This window comes from Jaculus jaculus, chromosome 8 (genome assembly GCF_020740685.1).
Source record: "Jaculus jaculus isolate mJacJac1 chromosome 8, mJacJac1.mat.Y.cur, whole genome shotgun sequence".
In the NCBI taxonomy this organism is placed as follows: Eukaryota; Metazoa; Chordata; class Mammalia; order Rodentia; family Dipodidae; genus Jaculus; species Jaculus jaculus.
In genome coordinates this window covers 127,340,238-127,364,070 of record NC_059109.1, presented here as the reverse complement: position 1 = coordinate 127,364,070, position 23,833 = coordinate 127,340,238, and the positions used below count along the sequence as shown (strand labels likewise).

The 23,833-nt window shown below is 44.4% G+C and overlaps 1 protein-coding gene across 2 annotated transcripts in view; it reads right to left on the bottom strand.

The window, feature by feature from the left end:
• The window catches only part of Ncoa3 (nuclear receptor coactivator 3), a 96,128-nt gene that overhangs the window by 38,488 nt on the left and 33,807 nt on the right, over nucleotides 1–23,833 (bottom strand). For both annotated transcript variants that reach the window (XM_045155905.1, XM_045155906.1), the window contains exon 2: nucleotides 7,931–8,011. The gene's annotated coding sequence lies outside the window, so the exon portion shown is untranslated. The remainder of the gene's footprint in view (nucleotides 1–7,930; nucleotides 8,012–23,833) is intronic.

Here is a 23,833-nt window from a genome sequence, read left to right as displayed (position 1 = left end):
TACTGTGGTAGTTTAAATCAGATGTCCCCATAACTCATGCATGTGGAATGCTTGTCTCCACCTGTGGCAATCTGGGAGATGGAGCCTGGCTAGAGGAGGTGTGTTGTTTTGGGGGACAGGCTTAGGGGTGTTATAGCCCTAAGAGTGATGACCAGCTCATTCCATAATGCCATAATGAAGCTTCCCCTTGAGGCAGTAAACCAAAATAAGAACTTTCCTTCCATCAGATGCTTTTGGTCAGGGGTTTGGTCTCTCACTCTCTTGTTCTCTCTCTCATTGCAAATAAATAAACAAAATTTTAAAAACTAAAGTAAATACATAAATAAATTTTTTAGTAAAAGAAAAATAATTGTAAATTTTCCTAAATTACAATGAATAAACTGAAGAGAGACTTGGCTGGCATGGGATACCTGTCTGAAAGCAAATCTTGATAGGGTTAATTCCTACCCTAGTCACAACGCACACAACTTAACCAAACTGGTTAATCTAACAGAATGAACAAGGGAAAAAAGTTTCAAACAGATGTCAGAGTTGACTGCAGCCCCAGTATAATCTCACCAATGTATGCCTCTGAATTTCAAATTCCTCAGTATCCACATAAAGCCAGCTACACAAAGTGGAACATGTGTGCCTGGGATTTGTTTGCAGTGGCAGGATGCCCTGGCACACCCATTCTCACTTATTTCTCTCTCACTCTCTCTCCATATAAAGAAAAATAAGTATTTTTTGAAAACTCACATTACCAATTAGGAAGCAAATGTAAGAAGAAGCCTGTGACTTCAAAGCCACCCTGAGACTACACCGTGAGTTTCAGGTCAGCCTGAGTTAGAGTAAGACCCTGCATGCGGGGGGGGGGGGGGGGAACCTCACATTACTGTTTATAATTGACTCCTCTCCATCTTTTTGTTAAGTTTGGTTTGGTTTGAAAGTAGGACCTCCCTCTATCCCAGACTGGCCTAAAACTCCCAGTGATCCTCCTACCTCTGCCTTCTGAGTGCTGGGATTAAAGATGTATGCCACCATACCTGGCTTTTTTTTCTTTCAAGATAGGGTTTCACTCTAGCCCAGGCTGACCTGGGATTCACTATGTAGTGTCAGGGTGGCCTCAGACTCACGGTGATCCTCCTACCTCTGCCTCCCAAGCACTGGGATTAAAGGCGTGCACCACCACGCACAGCTTTTTATTTTCAATAAATTTTAAATTTTTTAAAATTTATTAGAGACAGAGAGAGGGGGAAGAGAGAGAAGGAGAAGGGTTGAGAATGGGCTCACCAGGGCCTCTAGCCACTGTAAACAAACTCCAGATGCATGTGCTACCTTGTATATCTGGTTTACGTGGGTCTTGGGGAAGCAAACCTGGGTCCTTTGCTTTGCAGGCAAGCACTTAACCACTAACCCATCTCTCCAGCCCCTCCGCAATTTCTTAACTGCAGAGTCACCGGTTTAACATGCCTAAAGTTCCTTTTACCATACAACATTCTCAGTGTAATGGTTTCCTTATCAACTGGAAAATGGAAAATAAAAGGGACCCGAGATTCTTGTATTTCTTCACTTCATGAAACAGGTTTACAAAAACCCAAGTAAAATTTTTTTCTTTTTTAATTTTTTAAATTTTCTTTATTTGTTTGAGACAGAGAGAAAAAGGCAGAGAGAGAAATAGAGAATAGATGCACCGGGGCTTCTAGCCACCACTGCAAATGAACTCCAGATGCATGTGCCCAGCTTACGTGGGTCCTAGGGAATCAAACCTGGCTCCTTTGGCTTTGTAGGCAAGCACCTTCTACCCCCCAGTAAAATTCTTATACACACAAATAATTAAATTTTAACTTTAATTTCAAGACCAGTTAACAAGGCAAGCACAGCTGCAGCTATGCACAGGCAATTTCTCTTGTGGAGTCAAAACAGGTCGCACGTTACTTTGCAGCAGCAAATCCCTATGAGCTGCACACCAGTCAATCAACCCTGGTGTCTGAAGCCGCGCCAGTCACAGAACGGGACGTGTTTACTTCATTCACAAGCTTGACAACACGTTATGAACTCTGAAGCTCTGTTCCTCTTAAGGTACTACCACAACCAAATTTGTGTTTTGTTTTGGTTTTTGGTTTTCGAGGTACAGTCTCACTCTAGCCCAATGTGACCTGGAATCCACTATGTATTCTCAGGCTGGCCTCAATCAAACTCAGTCACCCTCCTACCTCTCCCTCCTGGGTGCAGCGCACAATCAAAATTTTAAAGAGTTCAAATGCTTAAGAAGCAAATCTAAAAACTACTAAATTCTAGTTCTATTTGTCACCCTCCCCCAAAAAAATTAGCAATCACTATAAATACTGTCTCACACCAAATAGCAATGTATCAATAGCTGGTTAACAAGGGTTGATTTCTGTCCCCCTCCTCTGTTTTAGGGACAAGCCATAGGGTAAGGAGATAAAAGAAAGGGCAATCACTCAGCATTACAAGAGCATTGCCTGGAATGCATTACAGTTTTACATGTAATAGTTTTGAAATTGCACCAAAGAGAAATTTCACAGGCATGAATTAAACATCAAGCAGTGTTCATCTTCAGATGCTTGTATCCTCGCCGTGTTTAATCTATGAAGCTCATTAAGAATTTATTCTTCAGGTTCCCGTGTCAATGACAAGCAATGCATGATGAAAATACATTTAAAGCGTAGCAACATATGCCATGCATGCGTGCACCATGCAAAGCTGCTTGGAGAGGTGAAAACCAATAAGGCTCCTGTTACCCTTGATAAATGTCAGCTGCCACACACTCATTTTGAGACATACTATTTTCCCACAAAAGCAAAGACCCAGAAACGGCAATTCTGAATCCACCAGCTGCATTCAATGGTTATACACAGCCAATTCTATTCAAGGTCACAAGTTGAGAGGTTTTCAATATCAACCTCCAAACAGCACAGGCTTTGTGTGTTTATTACATAGATTCAAAAATATTTTCTTAATAAAACAGATTTTACAAACAAAGCAACAGAAGCTAATTACAAGTTTGTCCCACAAGAGAGAGGGCTATTTGTCACAGCGTGTGAGCGGGACTGTCTCCACAATAGTTCACTCTGGACTGTTACACTGTTGATTTAAGAAGGTGACTCTTCACGAAAGCTGTATTACTACCACCTCTGAAAGGGGGCAGAGAGAGAGAGAGAGAGAGAGAGCTAGTGCACATACGACCATCAGGGTCGCCCTTGCTGCTGCAGTGCCAGATGCTTGGGCCACTTTTCTGGTCTGGCTTTACATAGATGCTGGGGAACCAAACTCTGACCCATAGGTTTTGCAAGAAAACACCTTTAACCACTGAGCCATCTAAGACCCTCCCTGATTTGATTTTTATGTGTTTATTTGCCAAAGTCCAATAAAAAAAAAAACACACACACACACAATAAGGAAGCCATCACACAATGTGTAAACTGGACTGTTTCCACACACTTCACTCTTTGGAAATAAAGAAACCATTGCAGCCGGGCGTGGTGGCGCACACCTTTAATCCCAGCACTCGGGAGGCAGAGGTAGGAGGATCACCATGAGTTCGAGGCCACCCTGAGACTACAGAGTTAATTCCAGGTCAGCCTGGACCAGAGTGAGACACTACCAAAAAAAAAACCATTGCACTCTCTTTTTATGAACAAATAATAAAACTTTATTCAGCCCCACCAAGAACAGGAATATGATGACTGGATCACTTATCGTACTGTGAGTTAATTTATTTTCATATCAAAAATGGATTCTACCTTCCAGGCTAAATGACACACACAGCTCTTGGTAGGCAGACAAAATGCATATGAATTTGAGGACAGCCTGGTCATGGCACAAATTCTCATTACATATCCTAAAATCTTAAAATCTTTCTAAAATTTTTTTTAATTTTTATTTATTTATTTGAGAGCGACAGAGAAAAAGACAGAGGGAGAGAGAGAGAATGGGCGCGCCAGGGCTTCCAGCCTCTGCAAACGAACTCCAGACGCGTGCGCCCCCTTGTGCATCTGACTAACATGGGACCTGGGGAAACCGAGCCTCAAACCGGGGACCTTAGGCTTCACAGGCAAGCGCTTAACTGCTAAGCCATCTCTCCAGCCCTAAAATCTTTCTGATTAAAGTAAACCAGCTTAAATCTTTGGTCTTTGGCTTCAGTACTAAAACACAACGCTCAATAAGAAATTTCTTTGGAAAGCACCCCTGCGCAGTACGCCACCTGTGCTTAGCCACATGCACAAGCCTATAATCCCAGAACAAGGAGAGTTGAGGCAGAAGGAATGTCCTAAATTCAAATTTAACCTGAGCTTCAAAGTATCAGGCCAGCCCAGCAGCATAACAAGACCCTGCCTCAAAAAAAAGAAAGAAAGAAAGAAAGAAAGAAAGAAAGAAAGAAAGAAAGAAAGAAAGAAAGAAAGAAAGAAAGAAAAAGAAAAAAAGAAAATAAATAGATATATTATCAATATTATATTCAAAAAATTAAATCTTAAGTTTATAAATAGGAGCTGGGCATGGTGGCACACAACTTTAATCCCAGCAGAGGTAGGAGGATTTCTGTGAGTTTGAGGCCACCCTGAAACTGCATAGTAAATTCCAGGTCAGCCTGGGCTACAGCAAGACCCTACCTTAAAAAAGAAAATGATAATGCTGGGCATGGTGGCTCATGCTTACAAACCCCAGAACTCAAGAAAATAAAGCAGAAGACTCACTAAGAGTTCAAGGCCAGGCCACTACATGAGGTCCTGTATTAAAAGTAACAATAAGCCAGGTGTCATGGTGCATGCCTTTCATCCCAGAACTAGAGCAAGACCCTACCTTAAAAAAGTAATAATGATTAAAAAAAAACAAACCTGTGCATGGAATATGATTAAATTCTACAAACTAAGTAACTTATTAAAAAATCAAATATGGGCTGAAGAGATGGCTTACAGGTTAAGGCGCTTGCCTGCAAAGCCAAAGGACCCAGGTTTAATTCTCCATGATCCACGTAAGCCAGATGCACAAAGGGCACATGCATCTGGAGTTCCTTTGCAGGGGTAGAGGCCCTGGCATGCCCATATTCTCTTTCTCTCTCTCCCTCCCTCCCTTCCTCCTTCTGTCTCTCAAATAAAGTGTGTGTGTGTGTGTGTGCGCGCGCGCGTGCCAGGTGTGGTAGTGCACATCTTTAATCCCAGCACTTGAGAGGCAGAAGTAGGAAGATCGTCATGAGTGTGAGGCCACCCCAAGACTACATAATGAATTCCAGGTCAGCCTGGGCTAGATGGAAACCCTACCTCAAAAAAAACAAATAATAATAATAATAATAATAATAATAATAGTATTTTAAATGTTTTATAATAATCATCCAGTCCCGATCCCAGTTTTCATTTCCTTAATTAAACTATACTGTGATGGTTAATCTTGACTGTCAACTGGACTGGACTGAGTGGGTACCTGAGAAATTCATAAAGAATACTTCTCTTGCCAGGCGTGGTGGCGCACGCCTTTAATCCCAGCACTCGGGAGGCAGAGGTAGGAGCATCGCCGTGAGTTTGAGGCCACCCTGAGACTACAGAGTGAATTCTGGGTCAGCCTGGACTAGAGACCCTACCTCAAGAAACCAAAAAGAAGGAGGAGGGATGAGGCATGATGGTGCACACCTTTCGTTCCAACACTTGGAAGGCTTAAGGAGGAGGATCACTGTGAGTTTGAGGCCAGCCTGGGCTAGAGTGAAACCCTAACTCAAAAAAATAAAAAGAGGGCTGGAGAGATGGCTTAGCGGTTAAGCACTTGCCTGTGAAGCCTAAGGACCCCGGTTCGAGGCTCGGTTCCCCAGGTCCCACGTTAGCCAGATGCACAAGGGGGCGCACGCGTCTGGAGTTCGTTTGCAGAGGCTGGAAGCCCTGGCGCGCCCATTCTCTCTCCCTCTACCTGTCTTTCTCTCTGTGTCTGTCACTCTCAGATAAATAAATAAAAAAATGAACAAAAAAAAATATTTAAAAAAAATAAAAATAAAAAAATAAAAAGAGCCGGGCAAGGTGGCGCACGCCTTTAATCCCAGCACTCAGGAGGCAGAGGTAGGAGGATCGCCATGAGTTCAAGGCCACCCTGAGAATACATGGTGAACTCCAGGTCAGCCTGAGCTAGAGTGAGACCCTACCTTGGAAAAAAAAAAAAAAAGTTAACAGACAGTTCTCTCTTCAGATCAGAGCACCAGGAGAGAACAGGCGCACGTCATAAGTAAACGAGAGGTGCTGTGGGCAATGGCAGAGCTAAGACAGGTGGCTGGGCGCCCAGGGCCCAGAGCACGCACGTTCAGCTACTGGACTTTCTTCCTCTAGACCAGCAAATTCTTCTAGCAAAATTACACGTTAGAGACCAGTGCACAAAAAAAGCAGCAAGGGAACATGGACACACGCAAGCACAGAACCATAGGGTCCTGGCCTAGTAGAAGCCAAATTTAGACAGAAAGCGGGACAGATGTAAAAGATAGGAAAACAGTGAACCTAATAAAGCCTGTTTAATAAATGCATCAGCAGAGGTTGGGATTCAAAGACAACCCAGATTCCAAGACTGGCTAGCCACGGGAGTGACAAGGTTGTTAACATCTTTAGCAAGTGACTTGTGACTAAGACACAGGGCGGCAGGGACACTTGTTCACTTTTCTCACAATTTGGATGATTTTCTCACTGGTCCTTTCAATTCACCATGGAAGCCTGTGGTGGTGGTGTTCAGGAGAGGGTGGGAAACCCTGAAGGGCCGTCTCAGACATGCGGAGCAGAGGCTCCACTCGCCGCTCAGTTTGCTCAGTTTCCTACTTTTCTCGTTGTTTCTTTTTAGGTGGCAAGCAGAGATTCAGGCATCACTCATTGTGGTGTTTTTCAAATACAATTTCTTTTAGTTGATTCTCACACATACACACATTCTATCCTCAACTTCCCTCTCTTCCCCAACATCCACCCTTCCCTCACACCCCCGTCTCCAAGCTCACCCCTTGATACTTGCCTTGCCGTTCTACCATGATAAATCTTACCCACATTTGCCTCCCTATATTTACATAAGTACAGGTATCACAAGCTAAGACCCACATTTCAGAGGGAGCATGTGCCTTGGCTTTTCTGAGTTTGAGTCATTTCACTTAATTTAAGTTCTTTCTAGGTCCATCCAGCCTGCAAATCTCATTTTCCCATACTGCTGAATAGAATGCCATTGTGTGTATGGACCACATTTTCACTATCCATTCTTCTGTCCATGGGCATCTAGGCTGATCCCAATTCGTAGCTATTGTAAATAACCTGGAGTGCAAGTATCCTAGGTCAGGAGTGGTAACAGGAGCTGGCTTCTATGAGATACCTCTATACTGATGGCTCTCCCACCAGAGTGAATAAAAGGTCCTCTTTCCCACACCCTCAATAGATTCTGTCCATTGTCTCTATGATTGTCAGGGATGACAGGATTATAAACAAAAAGAACTTTAACTAGCGAAGTGAAGCAGAAGCGCTCTCCGGGCTGTCAAGCAAGTTGCTCTGTTCTCACTTTACCTATTCTTCTGCAATGTAAAGGGTAAGAGGAGAGTTAGGTAACATGTGATTTGTCTGTACAAGGAACCTGGAAAAGTTAGTCTTCACAAGGGAAAGAGGGCAACATGGGATGGGCAGCTTCAGACTCGTTCGGATGCTCTTCCAGTATTTACTCACGACGGAGGCAAAGCTGCTCCTCTCTCACCTCCCACCAAGCCCAGCTTGGTTTATGTAGTTATGCACGCATACGCACGTGTTCACCACTCAAATATCCCTAGTCCATTCGCTCAACCACTATGATCCCTATGTCGTCCTTCGAAGAGAACCATGCTAAGCACAGAACAAATTTAAATCAAGTCATGAATTAAAAAGGACGCAGAACCGTCAGGTGGTTAAAGCAGGAACTGTACACAGATCAGATCAAAGAAAACTGAATGAATTACCTGGCCAACCAGTCAAATGACTTCAGGTAGAAGGTTGTTCTTAATGGTTTCTGAGTCCACTGCGGCACAAATATTTTGATCCTAAGGACAAAAAAGAGGGGTGTGAATCCCACTGCCCTTTCTCCGTACAAGCGTGCACATCAGTCCGGTATAAACGGTCCCCATCTCTTCCTTTCCTCAACATTACAAAGCCAAAAGTCAGCGAGTGCAGTGCTCTTCCGAGAGCTGAGCAGGCGCCTTGCTTTGTCACGCCTCAACAGTTCTACTGAAGGGACTTGCTTGCAAAGCCTCACAGCCCAAATTCGATTCCCCGGTTTCCATGTACTGCCAGATTCACAAAGCAGTTCATGCATCTGTGGTAGTTCATTTACAGTTGCAAGAGGCCCTGGTGTGCTCATTCTCTCTGTTCTCCTCCCCACCACCACCACCACCTTTAAAATAAATGATTAAAACATAATCCTTCTGGGCTGGAGAGATAGCTTAATGATTAAACTGCTTGCCCGCAAAACCAAAGGACCCAGGGTCGATTCTCCAGGATGCACATAAGCCAGATGTACAAGGTAAAGCATGCATCTGGAATTCATTTGCAGCAGCTTAAGGCCCTAGCACACCCATTCATATTCATTCTCATTCTCTCTCTCTCTGCCTGTCTCTCACATAAATATATAAAAACAGTAAAATAATAATAGCAATAATTCTACTGAACAAAAGTCAGGGCAGCTGGGTGTGGTGGAGCACGCCTTTAATCCCAGCACTTGAGAGGCAGGAGTAGGAGGATCACTGTGAGTTCGAGGCCACCCTGAGACTACAGAGTGAATTCCAAATCAGCCTGGCCTAAAGTGAGAAAGTGAGACCCTACCTTGAAAAACACACACACACACACACACACACACACACACACACACACACACACACGGGAAGCAGAGGTAGGAGGATTGCCGTAAAGTACATAGTGAATTCCATGTCAGCCTGAGGTAGGGCAAGATCCTACTTCAAAAAAAAGCAAAAAAAAAAAAAAGAGCCAGGGTGGTGGCATGCACCTTTAATCCCAGCAAACAGGAGGCAGAGGGAGGATTGCCAGCCTAAAACTACATAGTGAATACATAGTCAGGTTGGGCTAGAAAAACAAAAAAAGACAAGGGCTAGAGAGATAGCTTAGAGGTTAAGACACTTGCCTAGGACCCAAGTTTGCTTCCCCAGGACCCACAAAAACCAGATGCACAAGGTGGCGCAAGCATGCATCTGAATTTTGTTTGTTCGTTTGTTTCCAGTAGCTAGACACCCTGGGTGTGCCCATTTTCCTCTCTTTTTCCCTCCCTCTCTTTGCCTCTTTCTATCTCTCAAGTAAATAATTTTTTTGTTTTTGTTTTTTGAGATAGGGTCTCACTCTAGCCCAGACAAACTCACGACAATCCTCCTACCTCTGCCTCCCAAGTGCTGGGATTAAAGGCATGTGCCACCACACCTGGCTCTAATAAATATTTTCCCAAGAAAAGACAAGACAATTTGGCTAATTTTAAAATTAGAGGAGGGCTGGAGAGATGGCTTAGCGGTTAAGGCACTTGCCTGTGAAGCCTAAGGACACAGGTTTCATTCCCCAGTACCCTCATAAGCCAGATGCACAAGGTGATGCATGTGTCTGTGGAGTTCGTTTGCACTGGCTGGAAGCCTTGGCCCACTCACACACACACATTCTCCCCCCCACCCCGCCTCTTTTTATTTATTTTTATTTTGTTTCCTTGAGAGAGGGGGGGGGGGAATTGCAGGCCAGGGCCTCCATAAAACACTGTAAACGAACTCCAGATGCATATGCCACCTTGTGCATCTCGCTTACATTAAGTCCTGAAGAATTGAACTGAGGTCCTGGGCTTTGCAGGCAAATGCCTTAACCGCTAAGCCATCTCTCTAGCCCTCACCCCCTCTCTTAAATAAATTATTAAGAAAGGAAAATACTTAGTAGCAGACGCCAGTAAGTTAAAAAGGAGATATAAAGGGAAGAGAAAGGAAGGGAGGAGGGTACTTAATAAGTTGATATTGTATATATGGAAGCACAATGATTGAGATGGGGAGGTAATATGATGGAGAATGGAATTTCAAAGGGGAAAGTGTCCAGGGGGAGGTAGGGAATTACCATGGGATATTTTTTTATAATCATGGAAAATGTAAATAAAAATTAAAAAATTTTTTTAAAAAAAAAAGTAAACTTGGGAGAGCCAAGGTGCCTGTCCCAAAGAAGCTTATAGAGGTTATCACAAATAACTTCAGCATAATGCAAAATTATCTTGAAAGAACTTCCTTGATTTTATGGCATGTGGTTTTAAGATAACGGTTTTGTTTGCTAGGAAGGTGTCTGGCTATGGTAAACAGAACAAGGGGCCTGAGGTTAGGATTTCACTTATTTTATCTAATTCGAGGTGGAACCAGCTTGCATGTTTGTTTGTGTTTGCCATCATAAACATTCTTTTTTTTTTTTTTTTAATTTTTTATTTATTTATTTGAGAGCGACAGACACAGAGAGAAAGACAGATAGAGGGAGAGAGAGAGAATGGGTGCGCCAGGGCTTCCAGCCTCTGCAAACGAACTCCAGACGCGTGCACCCCCTTGTGCATCTGGCTAACGTGGGACCTGGGGAACCGAGCCTCGAACCGGGGTCCTTAGGCTTCACAGGCAAGCGCTTAACCGCTAAGCCATCTCTCCAGCCCCATCATAAACATTCTTGAATCAAGGTATTTCTGCATGTCAGTAATGCTGTCAGCACATTTAGGCATGACAGTGGCCGCCAAAAGCATACGCAATATACTCTAGCCATCTGTGAAACGGGTAATGTAACCTAAGAGGGCAAGGAGCCAGCAACAAGCCCAGCGAAGTAAGCAGACAGATGGCGACCCTCAACATGCGGATGACACCCCGCTTTACCACAGACGGTGTCATCACTTGGCCAAACATAAAGCATTAACACAAGGAAGAAGCTGATGGTGAAATAGCCCTGTGGTGGTTGGAATGTAAACATCCCCCATAGCTTCAGGGGGCTTGTGGGTTTTCTTGTTTGTTTTGTGGAGGCAAGACCCACATGAGGCAGATACACAAGGTGGCACCTGCACCTGGAGTTCATTTTAGTGGCTAGAGCCTGCTGCTCCCATTCTGTCTCCATCTACCTGCCTCTTTCACTTTCTCTCAAATAAATAAACAAATTTTAAGAGTGGGAAATGAAAGCCGGGCGTGGTGGCGCACGCCTTCAATCCCAGCACTTGGGAGGCAGAGGTAGGAGGATTGCCGTGAGTTCGAGGCCATCCTGAGACTACATTGTGAATTCCAGGTCAGCCTGGGCTAGGGTAAGACCCTGCCTCAAATAATAATAAAAAGAAAAAAAAAAAAAGTAGGACATGAGGAAAATCCAGGCCAGGCAACAGTGGCAATACCACATAATTACATGGCTGTTTATAGTCATACTGCAGCTGCAGCCCCCAGCTTATAACCAAGCATGTGCCAGAAACGGCTATTTAGATTTAGACCTCAGAATATACCTTTTAATGTAATGAATCATCTGTTAGTGAAATGGCTAGAGAATAAAAATCTTTGGAGAGAGCCAGACCTACAGTAGCTAGTCACACTTAACTCGGGTCCCTTAGCGCTGTATGCATGCATTTACAATGGGGTCTGTATGAGACTCTTGTGAGGATGAATTTACTAGTAACTTGTATATGAAAGATCAAAAACTAAGCTATTAATGCCCAAACAAAAGACTATCTTACAATACAATAGGAATACCTAAATACGCCAAAATAAATACTTTCTTAAATATAACAGCAATGTTTTTAATGTGCGTGTGTTCACACGCACGTGTGTTCAAGTATGCAGAAGATGACCTCATGTGTCAGCCGCAGGAACACCTCCCACCTTTTTTTTTTTAAATTTTTTATTTATTTATTTGAGAGCGACAGACACAGAGAGAAAGACAGATAGAGGAAGAGAGAGAGAATGGGCGCGCCAGGGCTTCCAGCCTCTGCAAACGAACTCCAGACGCGTGCGCCCCCTTGTGCATCTGGCTAACGTGGGACCTGGGGAACCGAGCCTCGAACCGGGGTCCTTAGGCTTCACAGGCAAGCGCTTAACCGCTAAGCCATCTCTCCAGCCCACCTCCCACCTTCTGACACGATGTCTCAGAACTAAGCAGGACAGGCCAGGCCACGAGCCTCACTGCTGCCTCCTCTTTTCCTAGCGCGGGGACTCCAGGCCCACACCACCACAGCCAGCCTCAAATGCCTACACGGGGGACTGAACTCAGGTCCTTATGCCTGCAAGACAAGCACTTTAACTGACTGGACCATCTCCCCAGCTCCAAATTCACTGGTTTTGGGGGTTTTGTTTTGGGTTGCCGAGGTAGAGTCTCACTCTGACCCAGGCTGACCTGGAAGCCACCATGTCGTCTCAGGGTGGCCTTGAACTCACGGTGCTCCCCCTACTGCCTGAGTGCTGGCACGAAAGGTGTGCGTCACCATGCATAGCTAAATTCAGTGTTTTTTAACTTGAGCTTTTCTACTGTCCCATTTCACTAGAAAAAGATGAAGTGAAAAAGGTAAGCAGAACTTCTATAAACAATTTGGCTTTAGCCAGGCGTGGTGGCGCACGCCTTTAATCCCAGCACTTGGGAGTCAGAGGTAGGAGGATCCGTGAGTTCAAGGCCACCCTGAGATGACATAGTGAATTCCAGGTCAGCATGAGCTAGAGTGAGACCCTAGCTCGAAAAACCAAAAAGAAAAAAAAAAAAAAACACAAAATTGGTTTTGTTGTTGCGGTTCCTTTTTGAGAGTGAGAAGCACTGAGGAACTTGAGGGAAGGGTCAGTACAGGCCCAGCGCCGCAGCGGACTCCAGAAGCTTGCTGAGAGAGAACCTGCATTAAGACTCAAGCACTACCCTGCTCCTTCTCAAGTTAAGGTTGATGGACACCACCCATCACCCTCTCCCCTCCTAGGAAGTGACTGGACTAAAGAGACTCCCAGTGGACTCGCATGGGTGACTGGCCTACCTGCCAGGCATATGGAACAGAATCAGTCTAAAGAGAGTGTACTGTACTGGCAGGAAAGAGAGCACAGAGGACCAGGAGGGCACTGTGTGCAGACATGAGGCGGCGGCGGACGTGACCTCAGCAGTAGTGTTCATTTCCTGCACAAGCCTGGACACTGATCAACATAATGGATTCAAATCAGTCTGGTATTTTAAAGGGAGACCCTCCCTGGGAGGGGATGGGGGCGTTTATTCTTACTCCTTTTCTTAATATGAAGTGTAGTCAATCACACACAAAAGCAAGTCATACTGACATAAAACTGGATGACATTTTCTAAACTACTGAGATATCTGAGAAGCTTGGGAAGGGGGGAAACAATCTCTGGTGGAATTAAGAGAAAGGTGACTGTGACCTGCATTACCAAAACCTCATCATCAAAGGTCTAATGGGGAAGAGGGAACAACGGGTCTGAGAAGATGTGCCTTCCATAGGGAACAGTCACACTGAGTGACAGGTAATCCACACTGCACACTGTGCTCCACGGGCTCAGAATCCCACCATCGGTTCAAAGCCATCCTGGCCTAGGCAGTGAGTTCGGGACAGTGTGGGCTACCGAATAAAACCTGTCTCAAAAAATTGTGCATGTCATTTATACAATGGAGTTCTACTCAGCGGTAAAGAAAAATGAAGTTATGAAATTTGCAGAAAAATGGATGGACCTGGAAAGTATTATACTAAGTCAGGTAACCCAGACCCAGAAAGCCAAGCACCACATGTTCTCTCTCATATGTGGATCCTAGCTACAGATGACTGGGCTTCTGCGTGAGAATGAAAATACTTAGTAGCAGAGGCCAGTAAGTTAAAAAGGAGACATAAAGGGTAGAGAAAGGAAGGGAGGATGATACTTAATAGGTTGATATTGTATATATGTAATTACAATGATTGTAATGGGGAGGTAATATGATGGAGAATGGAATTTCAAAGGGGAAAGTGTGGGGGTGGGGAGGGAGGGAATTACCATGGGATATATTTTATAATCATGGAAAATGTTAATAAAAATTTAAAAAAGAATAAAATAAAATAAAAAAATAAAGTGCTCAAAAAAAATTGTGCATGTGTGCATGCATGTGTTATTATTATGAACTCCAGGGTGTAGCACACTCAGAAAACTGAGGCAGCACATCTTGAGTACCAGGCCAGCCTGGTTACAGGAAGCCCTGTCTCAAAAAGGCAAGCAGGTGGCACGTGCCTTTGATCCCAGCGCTCAGTTCTGCTTACCTTTTCCCTTCATCTTTCTCTAGAGAAATAAGACAGCAGAAAATTTCAAGTTAAAAAACACTGAAGCCGGGCATGGTGACGCACACCTTTAATCCCAGCACATGGGAGGCAGAGGTAGGAGGATCACTGTGAGTTTAAGGCCACCGTGAGACCCCATAGTGAATTCCAGGTCAGCCTGGGCTAAACTGAGACCCTGCCTCGAAAAAAACAAAAACAAAAGCAGGGCTGGAGAAATGGCTCAGCAGTTAAGGTGCTTGCCTGCAATGTCCTAACGACCTGGTTTCAATTTCCCAGTCCACACATAAAGCCAGATGCACAAGGTAGTGGATGTACCTACAGATGCTTGGAGTGGCTAGAGACCCTGGTGCACACATATTCAAATCCTCTCCCTCCCTCTCTTTTCTCTCTCCTTAGAAATAAAAATTTTTTAAAAGGCAAAGAAGAATCAGGTACAGTAGCACACATCCATAATCTCAGAACTGGGGAGCCTGAGGTAGGAGGGTCATTAGTTCCAGGCCATCCTGGATTACACAGTCACACCTTGTCTCAAATACAAAACAGGGGCTGGAGAGATGATGTGGTGATTTGATTCCGGTGTTACCCCATAGCTTAGGTGTTCTGAATTCTAAGTTCCCAGCTTATGGAGATTTGGGAATTAATGCCTCCTTGAGTCAGTGTATTGTTGGGGGTGGGCTTATGGGTATTATAGTCAGTTTCCCCTTGCCAGTGTTTGGCACACTCTCCTGTTTCTGTTGTCCACCTGATGTTGGCCAGGAAGTGATGTCCACCATCTGTTCATGCCATCCTTTTTTCCCTGCCATTATGGACCATCCCCTTGAGTGTATAAGCCAAAACACACTTTTTTCCCCACAGGCTGCTCTTGGTCGGGTGATTTCTGGCAGCAATGTAAACCTGACTGCCACAGATGACTTAGTGGATGAGATGTTTGCCTGCAAAGCCAAAGGACCCACACACGCCAGGAGCACAAGGTGGCACGATTTTGGTGCACACATTCTCTCTATCTGCCTCTCTCTCTGAAATAAATAAAAATAAAATGGGGTTGTATATAGAGCTCAACGATATAGAACTTGCTTAGGTGGGCTGGAGAGATCACTCAGCAGTTAAGGCACTTGCCTGCAAAGCCCAACGACTGGGATTCGATTCCCCAGTAACCATGTAAAGCCAGGTGCACAAAGTGGTGCAGGTATCTGGAGTTTTTTAAAAGAAAAAACTTGTTTAGCACACATAAGGTCCTAGGTTCAGCGCCCAGCACCACCGGTGGGGGGAAAAAATGGACAAAGGCAGAAAACGCCTCTGTATGCCACTGGCCATTTGTTGGAAGACCATATGGGACGGAGGACATATAAATGGGGAGCATACGGGTAGCTGAACATGAAAATTACTTTTAGCTCAACAAGGTCCAATGACACACGTGTGTAAAACCCTCATCATGAAACCCATTACTTTGTATGCTTCACTTAAAGACAACAAAAAATACTAAATGACAGGACAAAACAAACAAACAAACAAAAAAAAAACTATTGTGCTTCTAAATACCTAGAGATTGAGGAGAGACCTGAGCCCAGGTGGCAGGCGGGCCGACTGCACTGCCCAACTCGGGCTGAGCTGAGGTTCGCACCGGCAGCCTTGGCGAGGCCCGTGGGCCAACAGGCAGCCGTTGCCAATGCCTGTCCCCGCCCTCCCCACTCCCGGTCCTGGAAAAACTGCATGCAGGGCTGCACAGGATAAATACAGGAAGAGCGGGTGGAGAGGCTGGGCGGGGAGGGGAACGAGGCAGAGCTCCGCCAGTGGCAGGCTTTCCACAAGAATTGCTACAGGGTCAAAAGTTTACAGTGGTTTCAATTTCACCTTTTAGCAGCCAATCAGGAAACAGAGACTGCGCGCTGACCCCTCGGGCTGCAAATGAACATTAACTCATTGGCTACCAGGACTGCACATAATCCTTTTCTTGGAAGGCTTTCTCTCTCCTGTTTTTAAGGACAGGGAGAGGTGGAAAAGGCAAAGAACATCATCAAGCAACAGACGACAATTTTCTTTTAAGTGCTGTTTGGGGAGAAAAATGATTAATTACGCTTTCTCCTGGAAATCAGAGCTGTATCTGTTAGTACCCAACAACCGAGCACCAATACCAGCATAAGACAAAGGGTGAACTCAGGCAGGCTGCTGAGACAGATTTCCAACAGGAGGCCGCAACTCCACAAACAACTGGCAGTGTGATCAAAGAAAATGATGGTTTTGCTTTCAGAAAATGCTTCAAAACTAAATCCAGCTAGGACGACATTTAATAAACTATACTCAATTTTTTTTTATTTGCATGAATTCCCTAGACCCTCTGGTCTCTAACATAAATACGTAAAGTGTCTATGTTTTCCACAAGGTAAGAAACACAGAAATACAGGTAGGGCACTAAAGTTTTCAATCCTTTCCATGTACTGCTCTGCCTCCAAGCAGTAGTACCCTCCATCCAGCAAACTTAAGAGTGAATCCTTTGGTACTAGATAAAGACACACACCCAGAGAGAGAGAGAGAGAGAGAGAGAACAGAGAGAGGACAACTGTATTTCTATTTAGTTATTGAGAGAGAAAGAGGCAGACAGAGAGTGACAGCGGATGTGCCTCTTGCCACACTGCAAACCATCTCCAGACACACACACCACTTCTGTGCACATGGGGCCTTTAACCTCGGAGCCATCTCTACAGGGCTTTTTTTTTTTGCAAATTTCCCCCACATGTAAAAATCAATATACTGCTCTCCATCAAGCACTATTTTCAACAAACAATCTGTACTTAAAGTTGAGAAAGGATGAAATGGCCAGGCATGGTGGGGCACAGTTTTAATCCCAGCAAATCAGGAGGCAGAGGTAGGACCACTGCTATGAGTTCAAGGCCACTCTGAGACGACATAGTAAATTCCAGGTCAGCCTGGGCTAGAGAGAGAACTAATCAAGTATGAAGGGCTGTAGAAGATGTCTTACAGGTTAAGGTGTTTGCCTGCAAAGCCAAAGGACCCTGGTTTGAGTCCCCAAGACCCACATACACCAGATGCACCCACCAGGAGGCACATGTGTCTGGGGTTCATTTGCAGTGGCTGGAGGCCGTAGCACGCCCATTCTCTCTTTCTCTCTCTCTCTCCCCCCCAATCTCTCTCATTCGCTCTCTCATATTTTATATTTATATTTATTTTAAAGTATGAAATGAAGATCAAAGCATACTGTGTGCACATGCTATATTGGAAAGGCAAGCCCAGGTGCCCGATCCCAGGAGTCTGAAATCCACGTGTGCAAGCATGTGTTGGCTTTTTGGTGGTTATGGGTGTTTTTTTTTAGATAGTCTGACAGTGTAGTCTCTGCCTCCTGGGTAGGTTACCACCACCTGCTCAACTGTACTACATTTAGAACTTAGATTTCTTTGAAAAACTATGGGATAAAATTGAATGGCTGTCCTAACTGCTCTTCTATTTAAATGGTTAAGTCCTAAATGGGGTGGGGAGATGACTCAATGCTTAAAGGACTTGCTTCCAAAACCTGACAGCCCAGGGTTTAATTTGCCAGTACCCACGTAAAGCCAGAAGCACAATGGCAAACAGTCCTGGTGTATCCATTCTCATTTTTTCCCTCTCTCTTCTCAAAATCTTTTTTTTGTTGTTGTTGTTTTGGGTTTTTTGTTTTGTTTTGTTTTTTTGAAATAGGGTCTCACTCTGGTCCAGGCTGACCTGGAATTCACTATGTAGTCTCAGGACGGCCTCGAACTCATGACAATCCTCCTACCTCTGCCTCCCGAGTACTCAGATTAAAGATGTGCGCCACCACTCCCAGCTTCTCAAAACCTTTTAACTGGGCATCATGGCGGACGCCTTTAATCCCAGCACTTGGTAGGCAGAGGTGAGAGGATCTCTGTGAGTTCGAGGCCACCCTGGGACTACATAGTGAATTCCAGATCTGCCTGAGTTAGAGTGAGACCCTACCTCCAAAAAAAATTATTTATTTACGAGAGAGAAAGAATAGATGTGCCAGGACTTCTGGCCACTGCAAACAAACTCCAGACACAGGTGCCACCATGTGCATTTTATGGCTTACATAGGTACTGAGGAATCAAACCTGGGTCCTTAGGCTTCTCAGGTATGCACATTAACCACTAAGCCATCTCTCCAACCTTCAAAAATATTTGGCAATATCTTTTCACTGATATACTTACTCGTTGACTGACTTTTAATTTAAAAGTCTTGACATAAATATAAGCTTGAAATTGAAACCCCCGTAAGCATCACTTCCACCTAAAAAAAATTATTTCATGTAGGATATTAGGTTTTATCCACACCAGGAAAAAAAAAAAAAGAGAGCAGGTATTTCTGAGAAGCCACAAGTAACCAATTATAGAACACACCCTCCTCGCTATGACATAGAAGCTGAGGCGTCGTAAGTGTAGATTAGGTTGGGGGAGCCATGCAATTTCACACACAACTTAGGGTCCAGTGTTCAGACCATAGTAAAATCAGTGCTCTCATCATTGTTTCTTAACTCAGAATAACAAATATTTGCTACTAATAATTCCCCCAAATACCCATGCATATTTGGCAATAAAATGTCAGTAATTTTAAAATAGAACTTGAGATTTTTTTAAAACATCGTTTCCAGAAGGTGTGTATGCGTTTAATTAGGAGACTGCTACATCTTTTTTTATAAAATGGCGTCAGTTTGAAAGAAAACGGATGCAATAAAATTTTACATCAAGTCAGCATGTTAGCAAGAAGCTATTTTGTGTGTTCTGAATTTGATTAATACAAGCCAAGGTCACTTCCTGAAAGATGCCTACCACTGCAGCTGAAGGCAAACCAGGCTGAGCATAAGGCTGGGGGAAGGGAATGGGTGATGGTACTTATTAACACCCAGACAGGATTCCATCTCCACAGACCTTGGAAAAGTGGCAAGGAAGATATCAACAATCCTGGTATATTAAAATGAAAATATTCCTATTCCTTAATATTTAAAAACAGAAATTTAAGTCAATATGTCTAATGCTTATGTCAAAATTTTATCAAAAAATGTCCTTGCTGATATGATGTACAGATTTTTTTTTTACTTAATATGATGCTAACAATGCCAGTGTTCAGCACAGGTGGCCTGTACCTCCTATGCCAAGTCCCTACAAAGGAAGATAAATAAATCCATTTTTAAAAAAACCAGGGCTGGAGGGACTGCTTAATGGTTAAGGCATTTGCCTACAATGCCAAAGGACCCAGGTTTGATTCCCCAGGACCCACATTAGCCAGATGCACAAAGGGGTGCACACATATGGAATTTATTTGCAGTGGCAGGAGGCTCTGGTGAGCCCATTCATTATCTCTCTCCCCCTTTCTCTGTCAAATAAGTAACAATTAAATCTTTTTTAAAAAAAATCAGCTGGGCGTGGTGGTGCATGCCTTTAATCCCAGCACTCGGAAGGCAGAGGTAGGAGGATCATCATGAGTTTGAGGCCACCCTGAGACTCCATAGTGAATTCCAGGTCAGCCTGGGCTAGAGTGAGAGCCTACCTTGGAAAACCAGAAAAAAAAAAAAAAAAAAATCAGACGGGCATGATGGCATACATCGTTAATCCCAGCACTCAAGAGGCAGAAGTAGGATTGCTATGAGTTCAAGGCCAACCTTTGAGTATATAGTGGGTACCAGGTCAGCCTGGGCTAGAGTAAGACCCTACCTTAAAAAACTGATTTAGGGGCTGGAGAGATGGTGTAGAAGTTAAGTCACTTGCCTGCAGAGCCTAACAACCCAGTTCCAATTCCTCAGTACCCACATAAAACCAGATTCACAAAATGGTGCATTCATCTGGAGTTTGTTTGAAATGGCTAAAGGCTCTGGCATCCCATTCCTTTTGTCTGTTTCTTTACTTGCAAATAAATAAAAATTTAAAATATTAAGAAAAAACAGAATCAGGGCTTGGGAAATGGTTTAATGGTTAAGGCATTGCCTGCTAAGCCTAAGAACCCCAGTTCAATTCTCCAGGACATAAGCAATATGCAGAAGGGGGCACATGTGTCTGGAGTTCATTTGCAGTGGCTAGAGGCTCTGCTGTGCCCATTCTGTCTGTCTCCCTAAAAAAAAAAAAAAAAAAAAAAAAAAAAAACAAGAATCAAGGACTGGAGAAATGGCTCAGCAGTTAGATGCTTACTTACAAAGCCTGACAACCGGTTTGATTCCCCAGTACCCACACCAAATGCACATGTGTCTGGAGTGTGCAGTAGCAAGAGGCCCATACACACTCCCCTAGCACAAACATACACTGCCTCCTTCTTTCAAATAATAAAATTAAATTAAATTTTTTAAAAAAAAGAATAGAATCAGACTCAAAAATCCTTTAATTCAAACCAGTAATTGGCTGAAAAGTCATAGTAAGAATCTAAAACGGCACTGGACATATCTGATGAAATTTTGTTCTGAAATATAGATGAATTTTAACTTTACTAGCATTAGTACAAATGTTATTATGCTGTGTTTAGGGGCTGGGGAGATGGCTCAGCCATTAAGGCGCTTGCTTGCAAAGCCTGACAACCCAGGTTCAATTCCCCAGTACCACAGAAAGCCAGACGCGCAAAGTGGCGTGTGCACTTGGAGCTCATGTGCGGAGGCTAGAAGTCCTGGCACACGTGTGCGCTCTCAATCGTGCTCTCTCTCTGCAAATAAGCCTTTTTTTTTTGGTTTTTTTTTTGTTTGTTTGTTTTTGTTTTTGTTTTTGTTTTTCAAGGTAGGGTCTCACTCTAGCTCAAACTGACCTGGAATTCACTATGTATTCTCAGGGTGGCCCCGAACTCATGGCGATCCTCCTACCTCTACCTCCCAAGTGCTGGGATTAAAGGTGTGCGCTAGCGCACCTGACTCAAAAACATATATTTATGTAAGTACAATGATTGAGATGGGGAGGTAATATGATGGACATTGGAATTTCAAAGGGGAAAATGTGGGGGGAGGGAGGGTATTACCATGGGATATTTTTTATAATCATGGAAAATATTAATAAAAATTGTGAAAAGAAAATATATATATAATTTATATATATAATTTTAAAGGGGGATGGAGAGATGGCTTAGTGGTTAAGCACTTGCCTGTGAAGCCTAAGGACTCCGGTTCAAAGCTCAATTCCCTAGGACTCACATAAGCCAGATGCACAAGGTGGCGCATGCATCTGAGTTTTGTTTGCAGTGGCCGGAAGCCCTCACACACCCAATCTCTCTCTATCTGCCACTTTGTCTGTTTGTGGCTCTCTAATACATAAAAGTAAACAAAAAAATATTTTAAGAATGAAATCAGGGCTGGAGAGAGTGGTTAAGGCACTTGACTATGAAGCTTAAGGACCCATGTTCAACTCTCCAGGTTCCATGTAAGCCAGACGCACAAGGTGACATGTGCACACAAGGTGGCAAATGCATCTGAGGACTGACTGCAATGGCTGGAGGCCCTTGCGTGCTGCTTCTCTCCCTCCCCCTCTGTGTCACTCATTCAAATGTGAAAACCAGGCGCGGTAGCGCACGCCTTTAATCCCAGCACTCGGGAGGCTGAAGGTGGGAGGACTGCCTTGAGTTCAAGGCCCCCTAGAGACTACACAGTGAAATCCAGGTCAACCTGAGGTAGCATGAGACCCTACCTCAAAAACAAAACAAAACAAAAGTTGCCAAAAGAAATCAAATCTAAATGTACACTACCAGGAACTGCAATCAATCCTCCCCCTAAAATTCGACAACACGATTTTCCTGAGTGACTCCTACACACAGCTGGGAAACCTCACTAGACACGTGCCAACAACACCTGCAGTCCCAGTCACGGCTCAGAGAGCCAGGCGGCAGGAGATGGTCTCCTCCCTGGAGTCTTCCACACAGAACCCTCAAGAGATCTGTGTGCCCCATTCTAACTATCAAGTACAATCACACTCGAACTATGATATTCCAGGTACACTGCTGCCTATTTGGGTTTTGGTCTTTTGAGAAAGGGTCTGACATATGCCATGTTAGCCTCAGGGTGGCTCCTGGGTGCTGGGATCCCATGACACACAGCAAACCCAGGGACTTACAATTCCAGACAAATGCTCTGCTGGCTGAAGTACATCCCCCTACACACACACACACACACACACACACACACACACACACACACACGCTTTTGTTATGTTCACCATGGTTTTCTTTGGGACAGGTTTTCTTATGAAGCTCAGCTTGTCCTTCAACTCATTTAGCCTAGACTGGCCTTGAACTCATGATCCTCAGCCCCAGAGTGCTGGCTCAGCAAGTGCACATCATGACACTGTTATGCCTTTTTTGTGTGCCAGGGCCTCCAGCCACTGCAAACTCCAGATGTATATACCACCTTGTGCATCTGGTTGTATGTGGGTACTAAGGAACCGAACCCAGACTGTCAGGCTTTACAAGTAAGTGCCTTTAGCCCCTAAGCCATCTCTCTGGCCCCAGTTTATGCCTTTAACATTTATATTAACAAAAAATGAGGTACTGAGCTAAATCCTGAACCAACAAAAACTGTCGAGGGCCTGAGAAGATGGCTGAGTGGATTACTGGGGATGTACTCTTTTATTTATTAGTTTATTGAATTATTTTTTTGCAAGCAGAAAGAGAAAGACACAGAGGGAGAGCTAAGGCCTCTAGCCACTACAAACTCCAATTTGTGTTTGTGGCTTTATGTGAGTACTGGGGAACTGAACTCAGGTAGTGGTTAAGGCACTTGCCTGCAAAACCTGAGCCACCTTCCCAGCACAGGATATAGTCATGAAGCGGACAGAAGCATCTGGCCTCTTCCTCTTTCTGTCTTTCACCTGTCGGCCACGAAGTGAGTTGTTTGTTTTACTGCGACCATATACTGCCACCATACCACGCTGCTGCCGTCCAGCCCACCAGAACACGGACAACTGAAAAACTCTAAGGCAGGGGCTAGGGGAGATGGCTTTGGGGTTAAGCACTTGCCTGTGAAGCCTAAAGACCTCGGTTCAAGGCTTGATTCCCCAGGACCCACGTCAGCCAAATGCACAAAGGGGCACATGCGTCTGGAGTTCGTTTGCAGTGGCTGAAACCCCTGGTGCGCCCATTCTCTCTCTTTCTATCTGACTCTTTCTCTCTCTGTTGCTCTGAAATAAATAAATAAATAAATAAAAATAAACATTAAAAAAAAACTGTAAGGCAGAACAAACCTTTCCTCTTTGTTATTATTATTATGAAGATACTTTGTATGGATACATGCTGTGTTGGTATCATCTTTTCCTCCTCCCTGCCCCCATTCACCATGGAAGCATCTCTCTTGCTCAGCTCCCCACTTCCCTTGTGGTTTCACCTGGGCCTTGACTGACTGAGAAGCGAGGGGTGGTTTATCAACTTGGGTCTCATCTGTGCAGGCACCCTCCGGAGCAGGGGATCTATCTGGGAGTAGGGGATCCAGGACCCATTCAATCAGGAAGGCGAAGCAAAGGGCCTGGTTCCGCAGCATGCAGGGTCCAGGCAGCCCCAAGCCAGCAGCAGGGGAACTTGCACCGGGAACTGGGAGGAGGGGAAAGAACTGGGAGCTCTGGCCTACTCCATGCACTCACCCACTCACCTTTTCTCTTTAGGC